This window comes from Palaemon carinicauda, chromosome 11 (assembly GCF_036898095.1).
Source record: "Palaemon carinicauda isolate YSFRI2023 chromosome 11, ASM3689809v2, whole genome shotgun sequence".
NCBI lineage: Eukaryota > Metazoa > Arthropoda > Malacostraca > Decapoda > Palaemonidae > Palaemon > Palaemon carinicauda.
Window position 1 is genome coordinate 142361440 of NC_090735.1, and position 27500 is coordinate 142388939.

Here is a 27500-nt window from a genome sequence, read left to right on the forward strand (position 1 = left end):
TAATTAAGAACATCAAAGGATGTTATTAACCAAAAAAAAAAAAAAAAAAAAAAAAAAAAATTGTGTGAAGCTACCCACTTAAGGAAAAAAATTCATAAAACATAGAATCAGTTTCTTGCATTGGCGAAAGCAATTTCTTGAACCTTGACCAGTATCCGAAATTCCAGGTATAACAGAGAGGATTTCCTTCTTCTTCTTTTTCTTCTTCTTCTTCTTCTTCATCTTCGAACGCAGACCTCCAACTCCCAATTAGAAGCCAGGGAAGGAATCCATATCGAAGAGACAGGGATTGTGAATCAGTATCGATCTCTCGTAGGCTCACGAAAAAAAGGGAAAGTCGTCGCTCCGCCAAAATACGTAAATCAGTCAATCAATCCAGACGGGAAAAAAAAAAAAAAAAAAAAAAAAAAAAAAAAAAAAAAAAAAAAAAAAAAAAAAAAAAACTTATAGATCGGTAGTTTGCTCTGTGAGCTAAATTCGAAAAGAATGTTCTACGGCTGAAAATCAATAGGTGTATTGCAGTTATCCCTAAAAGATTTCAGGCATAACGTATTAACTGGGTGGACACTTAATGTTACGTCATTTCGGTTTTGTTAGATATCAAAGTATGCGTCTCGCTGGATATAATGAAATAAATATTGTTCAATTAAGCAAGGTCTTATTTATATAGACAATTTACTATTGGTATCCCTCAGGGCCTTAAGTATTAAATATGTCTGATATGATATCCACTAATTCACACTATCCCATTCTACCCAAGGATAATGTTAGTAGCCAAACTACCGTAAAAAGATTACACTTATCTACATTTTTTTTTTTTGGGGGGGGTTCTATTTCATGTATAATAAGAGTCCTAAAAAGAATTGCCGTACCTAACAGGAGAATTTAAACCATTTTCCCCAGCTTTAATGGCAGCATACATCAATTTGAACAACTGGACATGTTACAGATATAAATAAACCAGCTATTTTTTATAGTCACAATCACATTTATTTACGATTTAAAACGAAATTAGTAATCAGCAACTTAATATGATTTGTAGGCATTAGATGACTGAAAGTAACAAAACAAAAACCAAATCCACTGTAATGAAGACTCATCATAGATACCGTTAAAATGAAACCTACCAATTCACCAGAGACTTCTTACACTAATTCAAAACCAGCAGTAGTAAGTATTCCTTGCCCAAGATTTAATTGCTTTTCACATATGATACGCCCATAACACATACACTCGCATTCAGCCACGGAAGGTTATAAATTACTTTGTAGAGCGTCAAGCATGCCCAGTATGAGATCAAGTGTCAGGGAGGAACACTGCCAGAGTATTTACAGTTTTACCAGTCCTTCCGACAGTGATGAACAGTCACGACAGAATGGTAGGAAAGGTTGTATTAACGCCGCAATATAAGTTATCCCGGTGTTGAGAGGGGTAGCGGATTTAGACCAGGAATAGGAATTTGACGCCTCAAAGTTTAAATTAGTCAGCCAGGGTCTAAATCCCCAAATACACTTATCAACACCAGGATAAGGATTTTGTCCCTACAAGTTTTACCCCAAAATATTATAATAATTCCTGATCACGCTTTCAGCCAGACCAAGCAAACCAAATGATTTCTCAGCTATGATTTTCAGAGGCAGACTACTGGTGACTCGAACAGAAGACAGTATGCCAATCAGTTGTCCTTATAACATAATTTCGTAAAAATCCTACTGCACAAGAATATGGTATTTAGACCCCTGATATGATTTTTTATACCATGCATTGTCGTGACTTATGGCTGAAAAAAAAAATGTATATCGATATTTGGACAGTTCTAGCTATCCAATGAGAATTGAATATTCCGGGTGATGTAGGGACAAAAGTGTTTTCATCTTCGTGACATGTCTCTACTACTATTCATGTAGTTGTGGAGTTATTGGTTAGCAAAATTGATTGTTTTGTTTCCGTTTAATGTTTGCATTACCTCAATTTGTTATTCTGCTTTACATGGCCTTTGAGTTTGATCGGATGCTAGTAAATTTTCACATAAAAAAATAGCAATAAAGATAACCAAACTAAAGTTTTGAGCTCGTTCCTTTAGAGTCCAAAATTTCTTTAATTTTAATAATACATAAGTAATAATATTACCAACAGAGTAACTGAAATATCGGTAAAAGTAAAACAAATGCCATGATAAATTATACATCTATTTGCACTGAAATACAAAAAATTCAAATTATTTAAATTACAACTACTGCCAGTCTTCCTCCAGTCAAAAGTTCAGTATTGCGAAAAGGCCGATGAAGCCTCTAGAGGACTAAGAGACGTTAATGCAATTAGACTAATTTCACCTCGCCTGGAAAGAAATTGGTAATAGATAACAACGCGGTCCATGTGAGAGTATGAGCTTAAACATATGAATGAATTTATTTACTAAGATGCCCAGGTTCAAGCTAGCAAACACAAATTATAAATATATATATATATATATATATATATATATATATATATATATATATATATATATATATATATATATATATATATATATAGTATATATATATATATATATATATTATATATATATATATTCAACTAGATGCTTCGTTTGCTTTAAGTTAGAATGATTGACTCCATATAATGTCGAACTTTGCGTTCCAAATCAGAACCTTTTCTTTAAGGGATGAAGGTGAAGTGGCACCCTATATTCTTCTATACGTATATATGTGTGTGTATATATATATATATATATATATATATATATATATATATATATATATATATTATATATATATATACACACACACACATATATATATATATATATATATATATATATATATATATATATATATATATAAATGTATATATGTATACACACACAATCATTTCATAATTTCAATCAACATAATCTAAAGCAACGTTGATAACCATAAACGTTGGGGCAATAGAATATTAAAAGTCTTTTCAATCTTTTAAGCACTCCTCCATAAATGTTGTACGGTTGAAAATAACATAAAGGGGGAAATGATTTTTACCACGGAAGTAAAAAAAAAAAAAAAAAAAAAAAAAAAAAAAAAAAAAAAAAAAAAAAAAAAAAAAAAAAAAAAGACATATAAACGAATCTCAAGGGGAAATGATTCTAAGAAGGAATGGCCAACTGATTCAAGGATGAAATGGCCAACAAATCCAATGGAGAAATGGCCATGTAATGGGGACAGGGAGAAAGTGAGGCGGTTTCGGGAGTAGTATTTGGAGCCCAACAAAGAGAAAGACATTTATTTTAAGTTCAGTGCTGGACAATATTCGCGTTAAATGAGTACCTTTACACTCGCTGTTCTTAAAATATTTTATTTTTCCTTTTTCCCTTTCCTCACTGGGCTATTTTCCCTGTTGGAGCCCCTGGGCTTATAGCATTCTGCTTTTCCAACTAGGGTTATAGCTTAGCAATTAATAATAATAATAATAATAATAATAATAATAATAATAATAATACAATGCACAAATGTAAACCAGTTTTGGTCCTATATCATTAAGCTCATAATGAATAGTCTTTATACCACTTTATATCTTTACATTGATATTTGATTACATTTTCAAGGTTCGAATAATTTGCTGAGGGATATTCGACAACGAAAATCATGTATAATAAAAATTTCCAATAAAGGAAAAATATATAAATGAATGTATAGAAAACTACGACCACAAAATGGAAGAAAATGAAATTCTTTAATATACAGATACACTCTCCCTAAACCGGCTAAGTGAAGCCAATTTCCTTAATTTTCATTTTTTTAAAGCAAACGAATTTCTCAGTAACTTTCCTTTTGTTTTATTATTATTATTATTATTATTATTTTAAGAAAAGTAACATTAAAATAAATGTTTCCTATATAAACTATAAAAACTTTAACAAAACAAGAGGAAGAGAAATTAGATAGAAAAGTGTGCCCGAGTGTACCCTCAAGCAAGAGAACTCTAACTCAAGACGGTAGAAAACCATTGTACAGAAGCTATGGCACAACCCATGACTGGAGAACAATGCTTTGATTTTGGAGTGTACTTCTCCATAGCTAAAGAATCTCTTCTACCCTTACCAAGAGGAAAGTGGCCACTGAACAATTACAGTTCAGTAGTTAACCGCTTGGGTGAAGAAAAAAAGTTTGATAATGACAGCGTTGCCAGGTGTAGGAGGACAGGGGAGAATCTGTAAAGAATAGGCCAGACTATTCGGTGCATGTGTAGGCAATTGGGAAAATGAACTGTAACCAGAAAGAAAAATCCAATGTAGTACTGTCTAGCTAGTCAAAGGACCCTATCACTCTCTAGTATTTAAGGACCTTGACTACTGGAAAAGACTGCAATTTTTAAAATTGTACAGTCTAGAAAGGGAGAAGAGAACGCTATATGATAATACAAGCATGGAAGCAAATCGAAGGAATAACTGAAAACATCGTGGAGCTAAAAATATCAGAAAGAGCAAGCCGAGGTAGATTAATAGTGCCCAAAACTATACCAGGAAAACTAAGGAAGGCACACAGGACATTAATCCACTACGCACCAGCATCGATAATGCAGCGACTATTTAATGCGCTGCTAACTCATCTAAGAAACATATCAGGAGTGAGCGTAGATGTGTTTAAGAATAAGCTCGATAAATACCTAAGATACATCCCAGACCATCCAAGACTGGAAGATGCAAAATATACCGTAAGATGCATGAGCAACTCTCTGGTGGATACAAGAGGTGCCTCACACTGAGGGACCTGGGGGAACCCAAACATAGTATGAGGCATTAAGGTAAGGTAAGCGGTAGTATCTCAACGGGTGGCTGGTGCCCTGACCAACCTACAACCAACGATTTTACACTAGTTTCAGTATTTTAATAATTGAATTTCCTTTAAACATATTAGGTATGTAATGAAAAAGTAAAACAAAATAACTATTCATGAAGACTTAATATGGTACATTAGACCAAAGTGAAAAAAAAGCATAAAAAATGCAATGAATTCATCGTTCTCATTACCAAGAATATCCACCAACAGGGATAGAATTATCACCATGTTTTAATCAGTTCCTGAATATTCATCTCTTCTTCCCGATAAAAATTTAATTTCCTTTGAGGCAATAATTACATTCCTCGTGCCTATTATGCATTAATCTTACTGGTTCACTAATAGCCATCAACAATACAGCTCTCTGCTGTTTTTCAAAAATCTAATTAGTTTAAAAAAAATTAATTTCAGAGCTTGAAAATCTATAAAAGAAGGACGAATATAAGCAAACTTATACAAACATAAGTATTTATACTTATATAAAAATATAAAGTACTTTAGCTGGTGGAAAAGTAAATGTATGTCATCTCTTGAAGAACATTATTTTATAAAGGATCAAACAGTTTTCATTTACATAGAAGGTATGTTAAATATGTTTGATTGAATCTTCCAAGGGCCTACTCCCTATTACAATATCTAAAGTACGCAATTAACTCAATATTCTAGTTAGTCACTCTCCAAAACTCCCAAAGTATATGGCCTAAAAACAAAGGTATTTTAAATAACCAAATAAACAGCCATCTCTCGAATTGGGATAAATACTTCAACCTTCAAAAATAGAGTTAACTTCGACCCGCCATCGCACCAACCAATGTTTAATGTTTAATTCAAAGATCTAAAATATTGTATCTTTGAATTAAACATTCAAAATTTTAAATTACATAAAAATCTAACTTTGACAGACAGACAGAAGAACACTTGTTAATAGCTAAATGGTCTTTAACAGTAAATAGGAACCATAAAAATCCCTAGGTAGCGTTTATGGTATTAGAAATATTCGAGCAATGATAGGTAATTAAATGTCATTTTTAATGCAATAACACTCACAAAATTATAACTACATCTCATCCCCAATAGTTAACCGAGGGAAATTTTCCCAAACGAGGAAACATAACGTCACCCTCATAAACTAACTGCCTAAGTCATTTTCTCCACTTGTTGGGAAATAAAAAAAAAAAAAACTTCTCATTTCCTAATTCTTTATATCATTGTGATGAGCTTCAATTAACAAATTCTAATTTACAAATTCTTCTGTTAAGAATTTGTGAATTGAAACTCAAGACAATGATATAAAGAATTAGGAATTTAGAAGGATTTTTTTTTTATTTCCCAACAAATGGAGAAAATGACTTAGGCAGTTAATTTATGAGGGTGACGATAAGCAGCGCTAAGAGTCCCTTTTGCTTGAGGCATCCAGCGAGAATTCAGCAGATAGGAATCCAAATGGTTATTGGTTTATGGACTTCAGTAGCTCTTAAGTTTCAGAGGGTTGTGGTGGCCTATCAGAAACGTCCCTGCCTAGCGTTCTACTCGATAAGAAATCGAGTCCCGCTTAAACTCGATACTTTCTTCTAGTGTCTGCAACCTTACCATCCTTGTGAGGTAAGGATTGGGGGTTTTAGGGAGCCTACCTGCTGAGTCATTAGCAGACATTGCCTGGCCTAGCTTGATCCTCACTGGCACTACCTCGGGTAGAGAGGGGGCTTGGGCGCTGATTATATGGATATATGGTCAGTCTCTGGGGCATTGTCACTGCCCCTTGCCTCTGCCATTCATAAACGACAATTGTAAATGTAGTGTAATGTAGAGGAACATGAGGAGGACCAGGGAGGAACAGACAATGGACCAACTCAAACCCCCTACCAGGACCTCAAATTGATGGCAATTTTATGTTCACCAATAGTATTTATGAAGCCGTGAGCTTATTGGGATCCAAAGATTGCGAGTCTCCGACGTTTCCACTAAGGTGCCAAAACATACGTAAAGTAATGACATAAAACCACATAACGCTCCATAATTCAATACAAATATATTAATATCTCAAAATTTAGTATCGTATTTCCCTAAAAAGGCTTTCAACAGACTCATTAAAGACCTTAGCCTTAAGCCTATGAAACTAAAAGACGCTCCATTAATAAAGCAGAGATAAGGTCTAGTGGGACCCCTTTAAAATGTATTCTCAGTTACTTGAAAGGCGTTATATTCTGTGAGAGAGAGAGAGAGAGAGAGAGAGAGAGAGAGAGAGAGAGAGAGAGAGAGAGAGAGAGAGAGAGAGAGAGAAACACCTCAACAGGAACACATCAACAAATGCTAAGGATGAGAGAGAGAGAGAGAGAGAGAGAGAGAGAGAGGAGAGAGAGAGAGGAGGAGAGAGAGAGAGACTCCTCAACAGGAACACATCAACAAATACTAAGGATTTCGGTGTCTCGAGATAAGGAGATTGGCTTTTGGGTTATGGGTTTACATAGCTAACATGTCTCGAGTTTACCCTCCTCCCAAATGACCCTCCATGCTGGAGACCTGCTCTTTTATTGGATTAAGCAGTCCTTCCGGCAGCACTGGCTCTTGCTCCATCAAAATCTCATTACGAAGAGAAAGGAAGTTAGGTTATATGACAAATGCATTTTTCTTAATATTCCAACAATATTCTCAGATCTAGTTCACTGAAAAATTCTCAAATTTTCAAATTTTGTGATTTCCGGGATATGATCCTTTTGTTATTTTTCAAAGGATCCCCATGTAATGGTTGTTGACTGATACAGAGCGACGTTACAACCCCGTGATCCCTCTGCAATGACCAAATTGTAAAGATACCACTAACAGTATTGCTCAATAGATCCATTCATTCATTCATTCATTCATATGCGTTTTACATATTCGTACCACACAAACCAAGCATTTCCTAGATTGTGGCACGAACCAATGGCATGGGAACCACAGCCCTTAGCTATAATTGTTAATATTATTAAATATTTTGGAAGTCAATTTTATATATTAAAAAAAAAAATACCGAAAAGCCTTTTAAAACGCAACGAAAACTTGCACATAAAAATGCATTAAATATTTTGATTAAATCATTCACAAAATGGAAATTTTTATGAAAAAAAATCTGGTAATATATTAAATTAATGGAACATAATAAAAAAAATCTGAAATAATATTAGCCAATGTGCACTTTATAATCATTAAAAACCTTGTCAGAAACAAATTGAAATAAGTGCCTAAAAGAAAAAAAAGAAAAAAAATATATCTTTTTGGCCAGAGGCAGGCCCTTTGTACAGAAGCCTAATTAGTGAAAATGATGGAGCGTTTACCTGGTCGAACTTCAGCCCCATAACTAATCACTCCAGAACTAAGTTAAAGGATGACATTTTAAATGAGCTTTGGCCAAAAGGGTTGTGGCCATCCTTTTCTTTATAAGCCCTCATATCATGTCAACCAAATAACATTCGTGATATTTTCATCCTTGACAAGTAATCTTTACGTATCTGCCTCAGAGAGAAATAACGAAGCGAAAGGTAAACCAGAAACAAGTAGGAATATATAATAATTAACGAATAAGCTAAGAGAATGAAAAATCATGAAAACTAAATAGATCTTAAAAATCTTGAGACCTAATTCTATCCTGTTCGTAATACTAGGCAAGCAGTTAATTCTAATAGCCAGCCCTTCTCCATCCTGAGGCTCAATACTACGCAGTACTCTAAAAGTTTTATTCCAGCTGTTACCAAGTTGTGGAATGATCTTCCTAATCGGATAGTTGAATCAGTAGAACTTCAAAAGTTCAAAGTTGGAGCAAATGCTTTTTTGTTGACCAGGCCGATATGAGTCTTTTTACAGTTTATATATGACATATTTGTTTTTGACGTTGTTAATAGTTTATATATGACATATCTGTTTTGACGTTGTTGCCTTTTTTAGAATGATTTATTGTTAATTTGTTCTCTTCATTTATTTATTTCCTTATTTCCTTTCCTCACTGGGCTATTTTTCCCTATTGGGGCCCCTGGGCTTATAGCATCTTGCTTTTCCAACTAGGGTTATAGCTTGGATGATAATAATAATAATAATAATAATAATAATAATAATAATAATAATAATAACTCGAAGAAAAACCCACGAAATTTAAGGGAAAGACTTGGTTCTTAAAAAGGCTAAAAACTGACAGGTGATCCTTGGTGAAGTTTAAAAAGGCATGGAAGTGTTATTCAGGGACTGAAAAAAGGGTAATGAGAGAGAGAGAGAGAGAGAGAGGAGAGAGAGAGAGAGAGAGAGAGAGAGAGGAGAGAGAGAGAGAGGAGAGAGAGAGAGAGAGATTGGAGTATGGAGGTCCTTTCATCTTGATCCACAAGGGACAGTGGTCAACCCTACCTGGAAAAAGGCTCCGTACTGGAAAAAAGGTTATACAGCTTTCGTAGGGGAAAGGAAAATCAATGGTTTCTTCTTCCGTTTCCTTTGTCCCCACCGATCGACGCAAAGGGAAATTAAAATAGCTGGGCAAAGAAAGAAACAGCGAGGAGCGATGGGAATGATTTCAACTTGAAGTAGATGGATTTGATAAAATGTGACAAATATATAAAAGACTGATTTTGCCAAGTAAAATCTCAAAACGTTAAAAAGAGGATTAATATAGATGCTGATGATATATCAGGACTTGGGGACACTAATTATTAATTATAGGACATGATTCCTTCGGAATAGGGCGAGTTAGTGTTGACCATTGCTTTTATTCAGATATATTTACATAAAATATCTAAACGTTTGATCAAAGTTAAGTCTAGCTGAAGAGGCAAACATCTACCAATGGCCCACAAAAAGTTCTCAATATGGAGAAGGTGGACTTAATAATAGTATTTTAAAATTAAATAACTACCAATAGTTGATAACGTCAAAAAGAGTACATAAAAATACAATGCAAATAAAGTTAGTGCATATTATCAGCTACTATCCAAAGAAAACATAATACAAGATATCAAAGCAGTAACCAGTAATTACCCTTTTTATTCAACTTTAGATATTTACAAAATATAGGTGAGAATCTGAATGGGACGAAAATAATCTGATTACTTAGAACAAAATTGTCCGTAACAAACCGTAAGAATGTTCTCTGCGAAAACCACTAGAGAATAGCTGGATTAAATACCTGATATATACTCTCTCTCTCTCTCTCTCTCTCTCTCTCTCTCTCTCTCTCTCTCTCTCTCTCTCTCTCTCTCTCTCTCTCTCTCTCTCTTCGTTAAGATATTCCATTGATGGTTAAAAGGCATATTATCTATATATGTCTGCCTATCAATTTATTTATATATCTACCTTCCACTTATAGCCTATGTACAGTATATACAAACACCTCTGCACTATTTCTCTCTCGTTCACTCTCTTCGTCCATATCTATCTGTCCCCACATCTATCTATTTACCAGTTTCACCAATTTTATACGCCCCATACTACATTCTTTTACTTCTTAACTCAGGCCTCTCTTTAATTTCTTCGTCTACCCAATCTATCTGGTTCCACTTCTCAATATAGTCTTCTCTTGTTCGATTCCTTCTTTTTCTTCAATTGAGTCTCGATCACTCACTCGGTCAATACTAGAGAGTTCGCGATGTAGTTTTTCTCAGCACATCAACTCTGTATTTCTCACCCTCTCTAAACGCCTTTCTTTCTTTCAAAAGCAGCTATCAACAACTGGCACATGGAGACTTGAGAGTATATTGTACCAACCGTGTGTCACACAATTGTACATAATTCCTTTTGTATATATTATGCTTGTATCTTCGCTCTTCCCTCGCACTAAAAAGAACCAGAATAAACATGTCTGCGTGTCGCCTATGTAACATTGTCATTTTCTCGAACATGTAATTTCCTGTTGCCTTGAGGTTTTGTATATAAAGGAGAGTGTTCCATAATAAATTACTCAGTTGCTTCCACACTGCCTTTGAGTTCACAACCTTTCTCTCGGCACCGTCACAATATTCAGGAGAGATCAATGTGTATTGAGAAATGTGGATTCACTAAAAGATTCTTACGGTTTTACCATATTTTCAGCAATTTCATTAATTTCTTTTTAATCTCAAGATATTTACCCGTTGCTTTATTCACGCATACACCTAAATGAAGAGTCGGGAACAGTTCAATTCTCCGGAAACTAAAATTTTACAGGAAATCCTAAAATTTACATAATCAAATCCACAAAAAAAAAAAAAATAAAAAATAAAATAAAAAAAAAATAAAAAAATAAAACCTTTAAATGACTTAAAAATAATAATTCTAAACAAACATCTGAAAAATCAATGTGGTTCTCCGTGACCGATTAGTATTCCTGACATTTCAATCACAGCAAAATATAAATAATGTACTTATAAAATGAAAAGTTTTATAAATTTTTACAGGCCAGTTACATCAACAACAAGGCACCGACCTCCGACTATTTTACATTTAACAAACAGAAATGCAATTAATTTACATATTGAAACAAATGTTTTCCTTTGGAAGAAATCATATCTGGTTTCGATTTAATCTCATTCATGAATTATTAATCTGATCAGAAAATAATTATATGGATGCCATTTGCAAAGAAGATTAGTTTTTGATTACTTGAAATATAGCCAAAATCAAGCTCTAAATTTTTTAAAAATTTCTAGGAGCAGAAAACTCAAAACAATATATGAGAACAAAGAAATGAAATTAACAAACATTACGTTCCTTTCTAACAAATAAAAGCAATCATATATTTATACACATACTCACACATTATACATATATAACATGCATACATACATACATACACACTCACACACACACACACACACACACATATATATATATATATATATATATATATATATATATATATATATATATATATATATATATATATATATTCATTTACTAACGTTTTTATCAATCTAAAGATATTTTGTGCCCATTACGTCCCATGTACAGTTTATTTATTTTCTTTCCTCGGGCTCACTGGGTTGGAGTCCTTGGATTTTGTAGCAGCCTGCTTTTCCAACTAGGGGTGTAGCTTAGCTAGTAATATGCATACATACATACATACATACATATATATATATATATATATATATATATATATATATATATATATATATTTATATATATATATATATATATATATATATATATATATATATATATATATATATATATAAACATGTATATTGAGTCAGCTAGATTCATTACAACACCCGGATATCTTCAACACTATATTTGTCCATATTATATACCAAAACTAAACTTTCCAAAATCTTTTGTTCAATTTCGTCAATTACTCTGTAAGAAAAAAAAAAGAAAAAAATACAGGAGTAGAGGCTAGGTCCAGGATACTAAAATTAATGCCCGACGATTTCTGGACAATTATGCTGTGATTTCCTTTACCCCAATATCGTCAATAATTATCCCTAAGAGAAATGATATAGAATTCCAGTGTAAAATATCAAAGAAAAAGTGAATAACCTAGATAATAATAGCCACTAAAATTGGGTTCTACTGTACTTTGCAGTCTCCAGTTTGCTTTAATAAAAGATAAATGAAAAAAAATTACAGTTGTGAAACACGTCCCTCACTGTTTCAAACTATATAAAACATTCTTTCTCAGTGGAGTATGCCATATTTAAGTTGAAAAGTGTGCATCAAAATCCATACAAAATTGAAACCTTACCAGACACATACATACAGAGGGCCATACACAAAGGTAGAAACTACAAACCATTTTTTTTCCTAAAAGACGCCCACGTAAAACCTCCACATCACGGAAGCCATGCGAACGAGAAAAATACATGATCGCTTAAAGAATAATGCTAAATTTGTGAGACGCAAGTGTTAGGAAGTGTCAGCAGCTATACAAGAAGAGCTCAGTGACCCACCGGTTGAGAACTGGTCCCATAAAATGTGATAGGATCGTGGACTGCATCGTTATCAGAAAATCTACCCCATATTCCTTCCCTGGCACTCCTGTCATTTTTATCATGGCATTGAAAATAAAAGATAAAAATGCATGAAAGAGTGCTTTCTCTCACCAAGGTATTGTTTTTCTTTTACCCCCCCCCCCCCCACACACTGTGAAAAGGGAATTATTCAAGATACATCTTATTTAAAGGTGGATTTTAGAATCATGAAATTAATATCTCGTTATCTATAAAAAGTATTCAAGTCAAAGGAAATTTTCACCCAGAAAGCAAGTGGATTTATAAATATTTAATCAGAGTATTTACGTCCAGGATACACGTGTGCAATATAAAGGTGAATTCCTCGATGCTTGTAATTGATTTACGTAATAAAAGCATTCAGTGGTGGAGGAGAGTTACCATATATATATATATATATATATATATATATATATATATATATATATATATATATATATATATATATCATCATCATCATCAGCCGTTACTAGTGCACTGCAGAACAAAGGCCTCAGGCATGTCCTACCACTTGCGTCTGTTTATGTCTTTCTATGCCAGTCTACACCGGCAAACTTTGTTAATTCGTCAATCCATATTCTTCTCTTCCTTCCCCTGTATCTTTTGCAATCCCTGAGGACCATTCTGTCACTTAATGTCCATCTATTATGTCATTTTCATTATATGTCCTGCCCTTTTTCATTTCTTTTAATTATATGTTAGAATATTTTCTACATTAGTTTGCTCTCGTACCCACGTTTCTTTTTTTCAGTCTCTTAGTGTTATTTCCATCATTACTCTTTCCATAGCACTTAAGTTGTAATTAGCTTTTGCTCTAAGGTTTTATTTAGGCTCAAAGTTTCTGATGTATAAGTTAAAACTGGTAGGCCCATCTGATTAAATAATTTTCTTTATAGAGAAATTGGAATTTTACTTTTCATAATCTCATTTTGTTTACCAAAAACTCTCCATCCAATGCTTCTTTTAATTTCGATCCCATGTCTGCATTTTCATTGAACATTATCTTAGTTTTAGTCATATTCATTTTCAGTCCAGCATTTCTGTTTTCTCTATTCAAATCTTCTATAACCTTTTGTAATTCTTCCCAAGATTCACTAAACGCAATTATGTCGTCTGCAAATCTTAAGCTGTCAAGGCATTCCCCATTGATATCAATTCATACATTTTCCCCAATATGAATTTCTCAAAACTTCTTCTAGACAGGTTGTGGACAATTTAGATGTGGTGTCTCTCTGTCTATCTCCTTTCTTAATCGTAATTTCCTCATTGCCTATATACAGTTTTACGATTGCTGTACTACCCTTATAGATATCTTCCAGTGTTCTAACATAAGATTAATTGATTCCTTACCTTTGAAGGGCTTTCATTACTGCTTAAGTTTTGATAGGATCAAAAGCTTTCTCATAGTCTATAAATGCCATACATAGTGGTTTGACATACTTAGCTGATTTTCCCTTTAAATGGTTAACTACAATGATATGGTCAATTGTTGAATATCTGCTTCTAGGGTCTGACTGCTCTCTTGGTTCATTAATCTAGCTGTCTTTCTATTTGGCGTAATATGATCTTTGGAAAGATTTTATATATTACGGATAGTAAACTTATTGGGCAGAAATTTTGTAGGTCTTTCGTGTCTTTTTTTTTTTTTTTTTTTTTTTTTTTTTGTGAATGAATGTAATAGTAAGTTTTTTCCAAGCTGTAGGTATAGAGCATTCTTGCGAGCATTTTGTGTACAGTTCGGCATGTTTTACTTTTGTTAAATCTCCTCCATCGATTATCAAATTATTTGTTAGGTCATCTTTTCCCGCCTTTTAATGCTTTCTTTCCTTCTACTGTTACTTTTGATACTGACTCCGGTGTCTCATTATTTCTATTGGCAAAGTTATTTCTTATATTGCTATTGTAGAGCACTGTATAGAAATCATCTGTAATGTTCATCACTCCATCTCTTTAGCTGATGATATTTCCATTTTCACCCTTTCAAGCAAATCTGTTTGCACCCTGTTCCAAGTCTTCTTTTTCATCAACTTGATGCTTCTTCCCTTGATGTTTCATCAATTTTGGTCTGATTGTGTTTACGAATGTCTTGGGATTTTAGTTTCTTTATTGCTTTAGATAGTTCTGCTAATTCTATTCCATCTCCCCTGGATTCTATCCTCATTTCCAATAGTTTCTTTATTGGGTTTTGGAGTTTCCTGATAGTTTTCCTTGATCTTGTTTATGAACTTTTCCGCTTATTCTTTGTGTTAATTCCAAAACAAATATTGTTAATTTAATATCTATTTCTGCCTTACTTCCATTTCTCATGTAATAGGGAGTACCTATATAGCATTGCTAACCTAAAATAACTAGATTTTTCTCTTATTACTGGAGTTTATTTTTTCTTAGATTAATTTTTCTTTTGCTTTCTTTTACATCTCGCTATTATATGGTTGTTTGATTTCATATATGTATAATAATATTACGGAGGGGCCCAAGAAAAAACTGAAATATTCACAGGCACATTCATGCTATTATTGCTAAATTAATCTCCAAAAGATCTACTTATTCAAGTTTACTTAATGTATGTACCTAAAGCTACTGTTGCACGTCACTTGTGAAATGTCGAGTTTCGAAAGATAGTCTAGAAGAACAACCGGTTTGTGTTTTGTTTTACATTCATTTTTTAACTTTAGTATTTATATGTTGACTCTCCCATTCGGTTTCCAACCTATTTAGATCTTCTCTCCAATTAGATATTTACCGACTTCTTTGTTTACTCTTCCTCACATGACTGGATCACAGGTAACTCATACAATCAACTACCCCCAAACAGACTTGTTTACTCAGTACTTTTCTTTCTCACTGCGTCAAGGTATCTTTATTATTATTATTATTTCTTTCTAAGCTACAACCCTAGTTGGAAAAGCAGGATGCTATAAGCCCAGGGGGTCCAACAAGGAAAATAGCCCAGTGAGGAAAGGAAACAAAGAAAAATAAAATATTCTAAGAACAGTAACATAAACATCTCCTATATAAACTATAAAAACTTTTAACAAAAACGAGAGGAAGAGATATAAGACAGAATAGTGTGCACGAGTGTACACTCAAGCAAGAGAACTCTAATCCAAGACAGTGGAAAACCATGTTACACAGCCTATGGTATCTATGGTATCTTTGCCATAGATACCACTTAGCATACATAATTAAGGCTCTTACCGATTCCAATACATAAGAAGTAATTGACCAATGCTCCACATGGACAGTATTATACACTCAATTTCACAGCACATTGAAGATCAGTGATCCCTGGAGTGTTTGGTTCTTCCACTGACAATATTTAGCATTTTAACCCTGATTCCTTTAAAGTTTAAACTCTTGTTGGTGGCGCATCTACCTCTCTACCAGGGTTAAAAGCCACAATATTATTCCTTCATGTCAGGAATGAATAAAAATAAATAAATACTTGTCGTAAGCTTTCACAAAACAACTACAGCAGTTCTAGATTTGTTTTTCATAGATGTTAACCATCATCATCAACATCATCATCCTCATCATCATTATTATTATTATTATAGTTGGAAAAGATGGATGTTTTAAGCCCAAGGACTTCAACAGGTAAAAATAGCCATGTGAGGAATGGAAACAAAGAAATAACCTAACTAAAAGAAATGAACAAATAAAATAACATTTTTTAAGAACAGTAACAGCATTAAAATAGATCTTGAGATAAAATTCGAAGGCACATACCTGAATTTGCAAACCAACAAACTTAATTACACCCATGGTAAAGGCCCAAATTAAATGATTGGGTTAAAAGACACAACGTACTAATCAAGAAAATATCATTTCTAGCATCTAGCCAGAGTACGGGTTTCATAACAACTAGACAACAAAAATATATGCATCTGTTAAAATTAAGCATATTACACAATCTTCTATTAAACTATAATGTTATTTATTCTGATATTACTTGTACCAAGAAACGCATTTGAGAATATGCATAGAAAACTGTTCAGTATACCAGTTCAAACGCATGTAAAAGGTAATAGCTATGATAATTGCAACTGCAGAGAGAGAGAGAGAGAGAGAGAGAGAGAGAGAGAGAGAGAGAGAGAGAGAGAGAGAGAGAGAGAGATTATTTTGTATGTTTATGCACTGGTGTGCTGCTTCTGGGTAAGACAAAAATAGAAAACTCATTCTGGAGGGTGGTTAATTGATGACACCGTAGTATATAGTATTACATAATACATTTGAAAACCAATGGAATTCTGCACGTTTTATTCTTCATCTTTATACAAATAAAGTAATAAAGCACAAATACCAAGTAATAAAGAGCCCTTTAACCGTGGAAACTTTTAAAGCGGAGAAGAAAAAGTTTTGATTTGAATTTTGCTAAATCTAGTTTTCCCCGAAAGGGGTTGAAGGGAGGGAGAGGGGAGAGGAGGTGGGGAATATGGAAAAGAGGAGGGGAATTAAAGGGGAAGGTACGTCCACTGGAACGTCAACCGGTTCCCGACTGGAGTAATAACTTAATCATGAAGGTAAATAGAAGGCAATTGAAGAGAATAAATATATAGAGGAGGGAGTCCACTCTTCTCTACGACAAGTCAAACATTTAGAAATGTTAAGTCAGGAAGATATAACAAGAAAACATAAGAACACTATCTGTGAATACCAAACATGTGACTTTAAATATATACAAATATAAGTGTGTGTATATATGCATATATATATATATATATATATATATATATATATATAATATATATATATATATATATATATACACAGTTTATACATAGCATATAGGCTGAGAAATGGAAAATAATATATGATGAAATATAATTATATCAGTTGGAAAAGGAAAACAAACAGGTGAGTAGGAAAATTAAAACATCTAGATGATGATATATTTCTTCGAAATTTATCCTTCTGGAGACGTGTTAATAACCTTTTTGAAAGATAAGAAATATAGGTGTAGGAGCTTTGTGAAGTCAAAGCTTACGAGCATCAAATGAAAGGAAAAATTCAAAATCAGTAATTTCGAATTCAACTCATATTACACTCCGTTCAAAATTTTATTACAACTAACAATAATATCGAGATGCTAATAACAATAATAATAATAATAACAATAGTAATAATAATAATAATAATAATAATAATAATAATAATAATAATAATAATAATAACTATGAAAATGAAGAAATAACATTTAATGAAAAAGAAAATGTTACTAAAAAGTCACAACTATAGTGATGGCCCCATTTGTATTTTTTTTTTTTTTTAAAGAAACTATCTAGTTATGTGCCTTCATACAATTTATCATTACTAATAGCAAGTGAGAGAGAGAGAGAGAGAGAGAGAGAGAGAGAGAGAGAGAGAGAGAGAGCGACTAAAAATTACTCCAACCATAAAGTAAAGTTGTTATGTCCATATTAGTTCTACAAATTGCATGCTTGCCGGCCTCAGCTTTTCTTGTGAGCCAAAATAATTTCACAGAAGATGTCGCTTTAAAAGGATGCACATAAATATCTTCTCGTGAGTTCTGCTTATACTTAAGAGCGAAAACAAACTCGCCCACACATAAACTCACTTGAATCGAAGGAGGTCAGCCTGGATATCCAAGCGAATCCAAACATGTAGGTTTATAAATGTGCAAATTTTACATGTCAGCAATGGAGCATTTCTCTCTCTCTCTCTCTCTCTCTCTCTCTCTCTCCTCTCTCTCTCTCTCTCTCTCTCTCTCTCTCTCTCTCTCTCTCTCTCTCCTCTCTCTCTCTCTCGATGTGAACCACCATCAATAATTTCTATATAATCTGACAACCAATATATGCTAATTATGCAACGGTAATAATAGCTGTCATGATCTAAGCAATTTATATATATATTAATTTAATCATATAAAGAGGGAAGAAAATGGAATATTTAACTATTATCAGTAAACTAAAAAAGAAAAAACTCCTAAATGACAACCTAAAGGCTTTTTGTAAACCTTCAAAGACCAAAATGAGTGACAAGCGTATCTCTGCCGACCATAGCCCAGAAAATGAACGGCATAATAATGCAGTACAGTACACCACTATCTAAAGGTTTTAAAGGCTGCTCATGAATGGCAGTGGCAAGGGACAGTGACATTGCCCTATCGAGGACAATTCCCTAGAGACTGCCTACATACACAGATGATCAACGCACAAGACCACTCTTCACCCAAGCTAGGATCAAGGAGGGCCAGGCAATGGCTGTTAATGACGCAGCAGATAGACCTATAGGCTCCCCCCAAACTTCCCATCCTTAGCTCACAAGGATGGTGAGGTTGCATTGACCAAAGAAACTAACGAGTCTGAGCGGGAATCAAACCCCAGTCTGCCGTTCACCAGTCAGGGTCGTTACCCCATCGGCCACCACAACCGCGGAAGGATAACAACGCCATTTTTTAATTTCTCTCCCTTATTTTAAAGTATAGTAAGGCGAGGCAATTATTGGACACCCATATTCAACAATTTTTTTAGTGGTATTTAATACTTTTTCAAAACCAAACATACTAATATTTATAAAGTAGAACGTTGGGCAATTTCTAACAGAATTATAGTTTTTGAAAATTATAAATAGTTTTAGAGCTATTGCATCTGTCCAATTTTTGCCTCGCTTGTCCAAAATTGCCTCTGTCCAAAATTGCCTTACCCTACTATACTAAACATCGATAGTCATTATAAAGATATACTATACCTTTCAATATAAATAAAATTCTTGTTTAAATTAATATGTCAACATTCACAAAAAAAGGAAACTAATACAATTCATCCTCATATTTTGCTATAGATTTTTTTTTTTAATGGGGTGAAATGATAAAAAAAAAAAGAGAAGCTGCTGCAAAGCTGAACTCCCTAATGACTAAGAATCCCTGGAAATGTGGACTTCATATCGCCGGAAATTTTCCTTTGATTTCAGGGGGGGAAATTATCGTATCAGGGAAGATGTACAGTTTCTACTCCCTTCCGCTTCCGATGTTACATCTCTACCACCTTTAACTTCCTTCGCCCCCTTCAAAGATGACTTCATTTAACGTTTGCCTTACAATTTACATATGTAGAGCAGATTCTAGACACAACTAATGGGCCCATGGTATATTCTAGACACACCTGGAGGGCCCATGGTATATTCTAGACACAGCTGGAGGACCCATGGTATATTCTAGACACACCTGATGGGCTTATGGTATATTCTAGACACAACTAATGGGACCATAGCAAATTCTAGACAAACTTAATGGTCCCATGGTATTCTAGAGTCTAGTCAGAACTAATGTGCCCATGGTATCTTTCTTTACTTCCTCAAAAGTGTACACACAAACTGTTTGCCATTATTTGATGTACTTTTTGTATATTTTCCAACGCTTCAACTCCTATTTCCATGTGTGGACGATCTAAATAATAATTAATAATAATAATTAATTACAATAATTAATAATAATAATAGTTAATAAATAATTGATAATTAATAAACAATAATAGTTAATAAATAATTGATAATTAACAAACAATAATAATCAATAACCATTAATAATTACTACTACTACTACTACTACTACTACTACTACTACTACTACTACTAATAATAATAATAATAATAATAATAATAATAATAATAATAATTTGCATTAACGATGTGCAGTGATAACACACTGATTCCCAAAGCAGTGACACTCGCATTAATCCAACAGATGAGCAACTATCAATATAGAGATCACCATGGTATACTTCACTGCAGTCATATCTTTTAATATTCTATTTGAAACGTTGGTAGATCTCATCTATAATTCACAAAACTTTTGTGTTCTTTTCCATCAAGAGAGCTGTAATTTCCGTCTGTTTTGCTATGATCAGAGCAGTTTCATTTCTCCTACAAACTTTTTGTTTGTCTCAAAACACTGTTACATTCAGTCTTAAGAGGACTTGGTATTCCAAAAACTTAGATTTCCATTCAACGTTTTCATTCTCACGGTTGTTGAAGTTACCAACATAAGCTGGCTAAGACAAACAAAACTAGGGAGCTTAAATATGCTTTTAATATTTTCTAAAACCCCAGAGTTACCTTCTAAACACATGTCTACAATCTAATACTTAATAAGAAAATTCGGCAAAAAATATCCTTTAATTAGGCTTCTTCATCTATTTCCCATTTGTACAGGAGGTAACAAAAATCTTCTCTTTACACTGTAATTAAAATATTACAGGCGTAAGGTTTCAGTTCTAATTTCACCAGACAACATGCTCATCAAAACGTCAGCCGGACCAGCCTCAGCAGTAACTTTCCCAGTAAACAGCTTAAACTCACGGCTGCCGTCCATGCAAAAAAGGATTCGGAAAATAGACCATTTTCGTATATAATAGCAACTTCCCTAAAAGGTCCGCAAAACTCTTTGAAATAAATTTGCATTGCATTGCCTTACCAACTAGGACATCATCATAAATCTAACGTCTGAAATAGCAGATGGTTGGAGGCAAACACATAACATTATATATATATATATATATATATATATATATATATATATATATATATATATATATATGTATATGTATATACATATATACATATACATATATAAATGTATATATATATATAGAGAGAGAGAGAGAGAGAGAGAGAGAGAGAGAGAGAGAGAGAGAGAGAGAGAGAGAGAGAGAGAAAGAGAGAGAGAGAGAGAGAGAGAGAGAGAGAGGAGGAGAGAGGAGAGAGAGAGAGGAGAGAGAGAGAGAGAGAGAGCGGTGCAAGGATTTTGGATGTCTCAAAGACTTTTTAGTCCATCCGTATCTTTGCAATTCCAGTTTGTGTCCTGTACCTCTCGACTGATTTGTGCTAGGCATGAACAGAGTGTTGTAATCTACATTTGTTATCCATTTAAGAATTTTGAATGCCTCTATTAACTGTCCCCTTAGTCGTCAAGTTTGTAGATCAAATAAGTTCAAACGTTCCATCCTCCGTCTATAACCAAATTGCCTTAGTGTTGGAACCAGTTTGGTGGCCCTAGCTTGTACTACTTCCAGTCTATCTATATCCTTCTGAATACTTGGAGCCCAGAATTGGACTCCGTATTCTAGATGGGGTCTTACCAATAATGTGTACTGCTGTAGTACAGTGTCTTTTGTTTCTGTATTTGAATTGTCTCCTTATGTAACCTATTACTTTTTGTGTTTTCTTTTCAGCTTTTATGCTCTGGTGAACTTCCAATCCTTGCTGATAATACTACCGAGATCTTCCTCACGGTCCACACACTATTTCATTACCCAGCAGTGAGTACTCTGATTGAGGGTTACTTTAACCTATGTGCATGACTTTACATTTACCACAGTTGAAAGACATTTGCCATTTTCTGGACCATTCCCCCTAGCGTCATTAGATCCTCTCTTAAGGCTTCTACGTCTTCTGAGTTCACAGAATCTATGCCTAGATTGGTATCGTCGGCAAATTTGGCTATTTTACTAGTTATTCCTAAATCTATGTCGTTGATGTGGATCAAAAATAGCATGGGCCAAGGACGGATCCTTGGGGTACTCCGCTTATAACAGCTGCTCACTCTGAAGTTTCTCCATTGATTATAACTCTTTGCTTTCTGTTGATTAGCCAATCTTCAATATATTCAGCAGGCTCGTCAATGAAGGCTGGTGCTCTAATTTTGACCATTAATTTCTTATGAATAACTTTGTCAAAAGCCTTTGGAAAGTCTATTTATATGATGGCTATTGCCTTGCTTTTCTCATGATTGATAAACGTGGAAAAATTCAGAAAAATTTTGTCACACATTATCTCTTTTGTCTGAAACCATGTTGGCTGTCTATCAGATGATTGTTTCTCTCTATATGTTCTATTATTGAATCTACTATAATTGATTAAAAAAAAATTGCAGGGCACTGAAGTTAGACACAGGTCTGTAGTTACCAAGTTCTTCTTTTTTATGATTATCATTATTATTATTATTATTATTATTATTACTTGCTAAGCTACAAGACCATTGTCTAGTTTCCATCCTTGTGGTGCCTTTCTTTCGTTGGCTGTCTTTCGGAACATTTTCTAAAATAGAGAGAGAGAGAGAGAGAGAGAGAGAGAGAGAGAGAGAGAGAGAGAGAGAGAGAGAGAGAGAGAGAGAGAGAGAGAGAGAGAGAGAGACTATTCTAAATGCAAATTCAATATCTTGTATAAGACGTAGCACATAAGCTCTCCTTTTTGTTTCATCTTTTAGAATAAGTTCTACAGCTCTTTTGACTTTCGCACAGCTGCAAGACGTTGAGTCTCCTCGCGTGAATTGGCCTGTCTGTTATCATCCATTCATACATCACGTATGAACACGTGACATAATGACTGACAGTAATTAGGATAAATTACGTGATGGGACTATGTTTTCAAAATCCTTAATTTGATAACCATTCTCAAAAAGAGACAAAAACAAATTACTTGATGGTACTATCTTTTCAAAATCCTTAATATGATAACCATTCTCAAGAAGAGATAAAAACATATTACGTGGTGGGACTATCTTCAAAATCCTTAATATGATAACCATTCTCAAGAAGAGATAAAAACATTTTATGAGATGGGACTATCTTTTCAAAATCCTTAATATGATAACCATTCTCAAGAAGAGACAAAAACAAATACTTTATGTGACTATCTTTTCAAAATCATTAATATGATAACCATTCTCAAGAAGTGATAAAAACATTTTACGAGATGGGACTATCTTTTCAAAATCATTAATATGATAATTATTCTCAAGAAGAGATAAAGTTAATGCAATATATACCAATGAAATATCTGCCTGACTAACCACTTCTTGGATCTATGAGGCGTAATATCTAATACATTAAAAGCAATGCGAATCCGTATATTATTCAACTTCTGACCATATAAATAAGTTAAATAAAAAAGATAATTACACAAGTTGAGCACATCATAGTGCATGACCTACCCTTAGGTCAATTTCGCGTTTCAGACGTTTATTATAGACCACAAGCGTATTTCTTCACGGTACGGTTACGGTGTGTGTATATGTATATGTATATGTATATGTATATATATATATATATATATATATATATATATATATATATATATATATATATATATATATATATACACACACAAGTGCATAGACCAGTAAATATGCGGACGTATATACTATACATATGTATATGTATCAGTACATTGAATCCATTTGCAAAATAACCCAAACATATTCAGACGAAAAGGTGGTGAAAGGCACTTGAAATAAATTCGCATCACGCGACCAAACAAGGACTTCAGTCACTCCACACAACTCGTGGCTTGAAAGAGAGAAGAATGCCACCAAGCCGAGTGCTGCGAAGTCAATTCGTTCTGTCAATCATACGAGAGCAGACTTGCATCGAATCACACCAACTTTTTTATTTCTCTCGATTTACGAAAGCTCTTTAATGCCCTTCGAACATGGGAAAATAAACACCCCACCCATGAAAGATATCCTCAAAGAACTTACGTTCATGGCCATGAAATACACAACTTGGAATAATTAATTCAGATTTTTCATTCCTCTGTTTATTCAGTATATATATACATATATATATATATATATATATATATATATATATATATATATATATATATATATATATATATATATATATATATATATGTGTGTGTGTGTGTGTGTTATATATATATATATATATATATATATATATATATATTATATATATATATATGTATATATATATATATATATATATATATATATATATATATATATATATATATATATATATATATATATATATACACGCACACACACACACATCAAACGCATGTGCTAACTTCCCCAATAAATATATGCATCTATAATATCCCAGTCAAAATAGAAATAGAAAAAAAAAATACGAAGCGATGGCCGAATGGTTCCATTTCAGCAGTAGAAAAATGTACCCAAATTCGACAGACATAGGTACTATACGCATAACCTGAGCAAGACTTGTTATCCCCCTTCATAGGCAGGGCCTTTTTAACCCGTTGTCGCCATAAGAAGGCTTTACTACCTTTTGTAGGTGAGGTGGCTAAGCCCGACCAAAAGAAAGGTCAAAGTGGTTACGCGCCAAATGTCTCTGGTCTTTCTCTGCGATGACCCATCCAAGCACTGTCGGGTCTTAACTTATCTTTCTTTCCCTTTCATGCTGCCACCAACCATGATTGACTGATCACCAGGTACAAAACTGTATCAAAAGCAGTGGAATGGGATCCCAGGATGTTTATAGCATGCCAAGGAACTAAATGAAGCCACTCCAATAGGCCATTCTAAACCGTGTGTGGTGGATGTAACTAAACTCGAAGTCTTTCTTGTTAGATTACAGTCTTGTAAAATCCCAGATTGTAAAATAAAAAAAACACTTTTCGCTATAAGTCAGTATTTAACAATAATTCGAATTAAATGTCTAACTGACATACCCACGGCAAAGATTCCTCTTTACTCAGATATGGTCTTCATCAGTCCAAAACCTACCAGTCATAATCACAACGAAACAAGACGACAAGATTAAAGCGAAGAGCATTACGTCCCTCCGCATATGATGTATGGCCGCTCTGAGCTGCATCCACCAATCCCAATATTCGATAATGGAATTAGTGACTGGCCGAATCTCATTTAATCATATAATCCTAAAGGTCCGGCGCCCAAACACGATCAAAGTGGAGGTGACCCTCCCTACTCGCTTCGCCCCGACGATCCTGTTTGTTTATTTCTTCGGCCACCGGGCGCACGAGCAGTTACAATCAGCACAGATTAAAAGGGGATTGAGCCTTATGTGTGCCTACGTGTTTTTCACGGTGATCTGCGTGTTTGTTTCCATGCTTGTTTTCGATTATGAACTCCACACCAATGCAGCTCGAAAAAAAAAAATAAGTTGCCAATTGCCACCTCTCTCTCTCTCTCTCTCTCTCTCTCTCTCTCTCTCTCCTCTCTCTCTCTCTCTCTCCTCTCTCTCTCTCTCTCAAATAAAGCCACTCACCATCACTACGGCTAATAAAGAATTATATATATATATATATATATATATATATATATATATATTTATATATATATAATATAATATATATATATATATATATATATATATATATATTCAAATACATATTTTGAGAGTTCATGCAGGAACTTTGGTTAAATAATTTCATATGAGTTCAAACCAAACGTCTCTTAAGGATATCCTTATCATGAAAGCTAAAAACCTGAATAGCTGCTTTCAATGTCGTTTGAAGAAATAGTACAACCTCCGAGTAGTCGCAACATTCTGCATGTCACAGGGTTGTGGTGGCCGCTGACTGGTGAACTCCAGACTTGGGATTCAATTCCCACTCAAACTCGTTATTTTCTTTGGTCGCTGCAACCTCATCATCCTTGAGAGCTAGGGAGGGGGAGGGGGGGGGGGGGTTGGGGGAGCCTATAGGTCTATCTGCTGAGTCATCAGCTGCTATTGCCTGGCCCTCCTTGGTCCTAACTTGGGAAGAAAAGGGGCTTGGGCGCTGATCATAATATATGGTCAGTCTCTAGGGCATTGTCCAGCTTGATAGGTCAATGTCACTGTCCCTTACTTCTGCTATTCATGAGCGGCCTTTACACCTTAAAAAATAACTGGGACAATCCATATACAGAGAAGGCAAATTGGGACTATCACAAGAGCTATCCATGATTTTGGCCATCCTGTTTTGGGATTTGGCTTGACACAAATCTTGATACAGGTGTCACATGTATATCCCACCACACTCAGACTCTACAACCACTGACTGACCTAAATCGTATTTGCCTTGTGGCAATCAAGTCGAAAATCGTGAATCGTCGAGAGAGAGAGAGAGAGAGAGAGAGAGAGAGAGAGAGAGAGAGAGAGAGATTCTGGTAGCACAGGGAATACGTTACCTGCCATTGACAGTCAATTAATTTACGTACATTACTTATGATTATATCTGGATTTTCTCAAGGAAGAAAATTAAAAGAATTTGAGCTTTATAACTAAAATAAACGTTTTATAATTATAACCTTCATTAAAAGATACTATAGATAAAGGTCTTTGAATGTGCATGGATGTAGTACGATAGAGAGTAAAAGATGTGAGATTGGAAGTATGTTTAGAAGTAGAAGGATGGATGTATTGGCCTTGTGTGAGACAAAGATGAAAGGAAAGGGTGAAGTGATGTTTGGTGAAATGTCCGGTAGAGTGTCTGGGATTGAAAGGGGAAGAGCGAGAGAGAGGGTGGCTTTATTGCTGAGTGAATGGATGACAGGTAAAGTAGTGGAATGGAAGGAGATATCATCTAGGTTAATGTGGGTAAGGGTTAGGTTGGGTAGGGAATGTTGGGCGTTTGTCAGTGCGTATGGGCCAGGTAGTGAGAAAAGTGAAGAAGAGCGGAATGAGTTCTGGAATGAATTAACTAGGTGTGTAGAAGGACTGGGTAGAAGGAATTATGTAGATGTCATGGGCGACTTAAATGCTAGAGTGGGCGCTGGAGAGGTAGAAGGTGTCATTGGGAAGTATGGCGTACCAGGTGAAAATGAGAGTGGTGAGAGACTGGTAGATATGTGTGTTGAACAACAGATGGTAATAAGTGCTAGCTTTTTTAAAAAGAAAGATAAAAATAAGTATACATGGGTAAGAGTGGCAAATGGAAGAGTAGTAAAAAGGGCAATAATGGATTATGTGTTGATAACTAAAAGAATGTTTGGAAGATTGAAAGACAT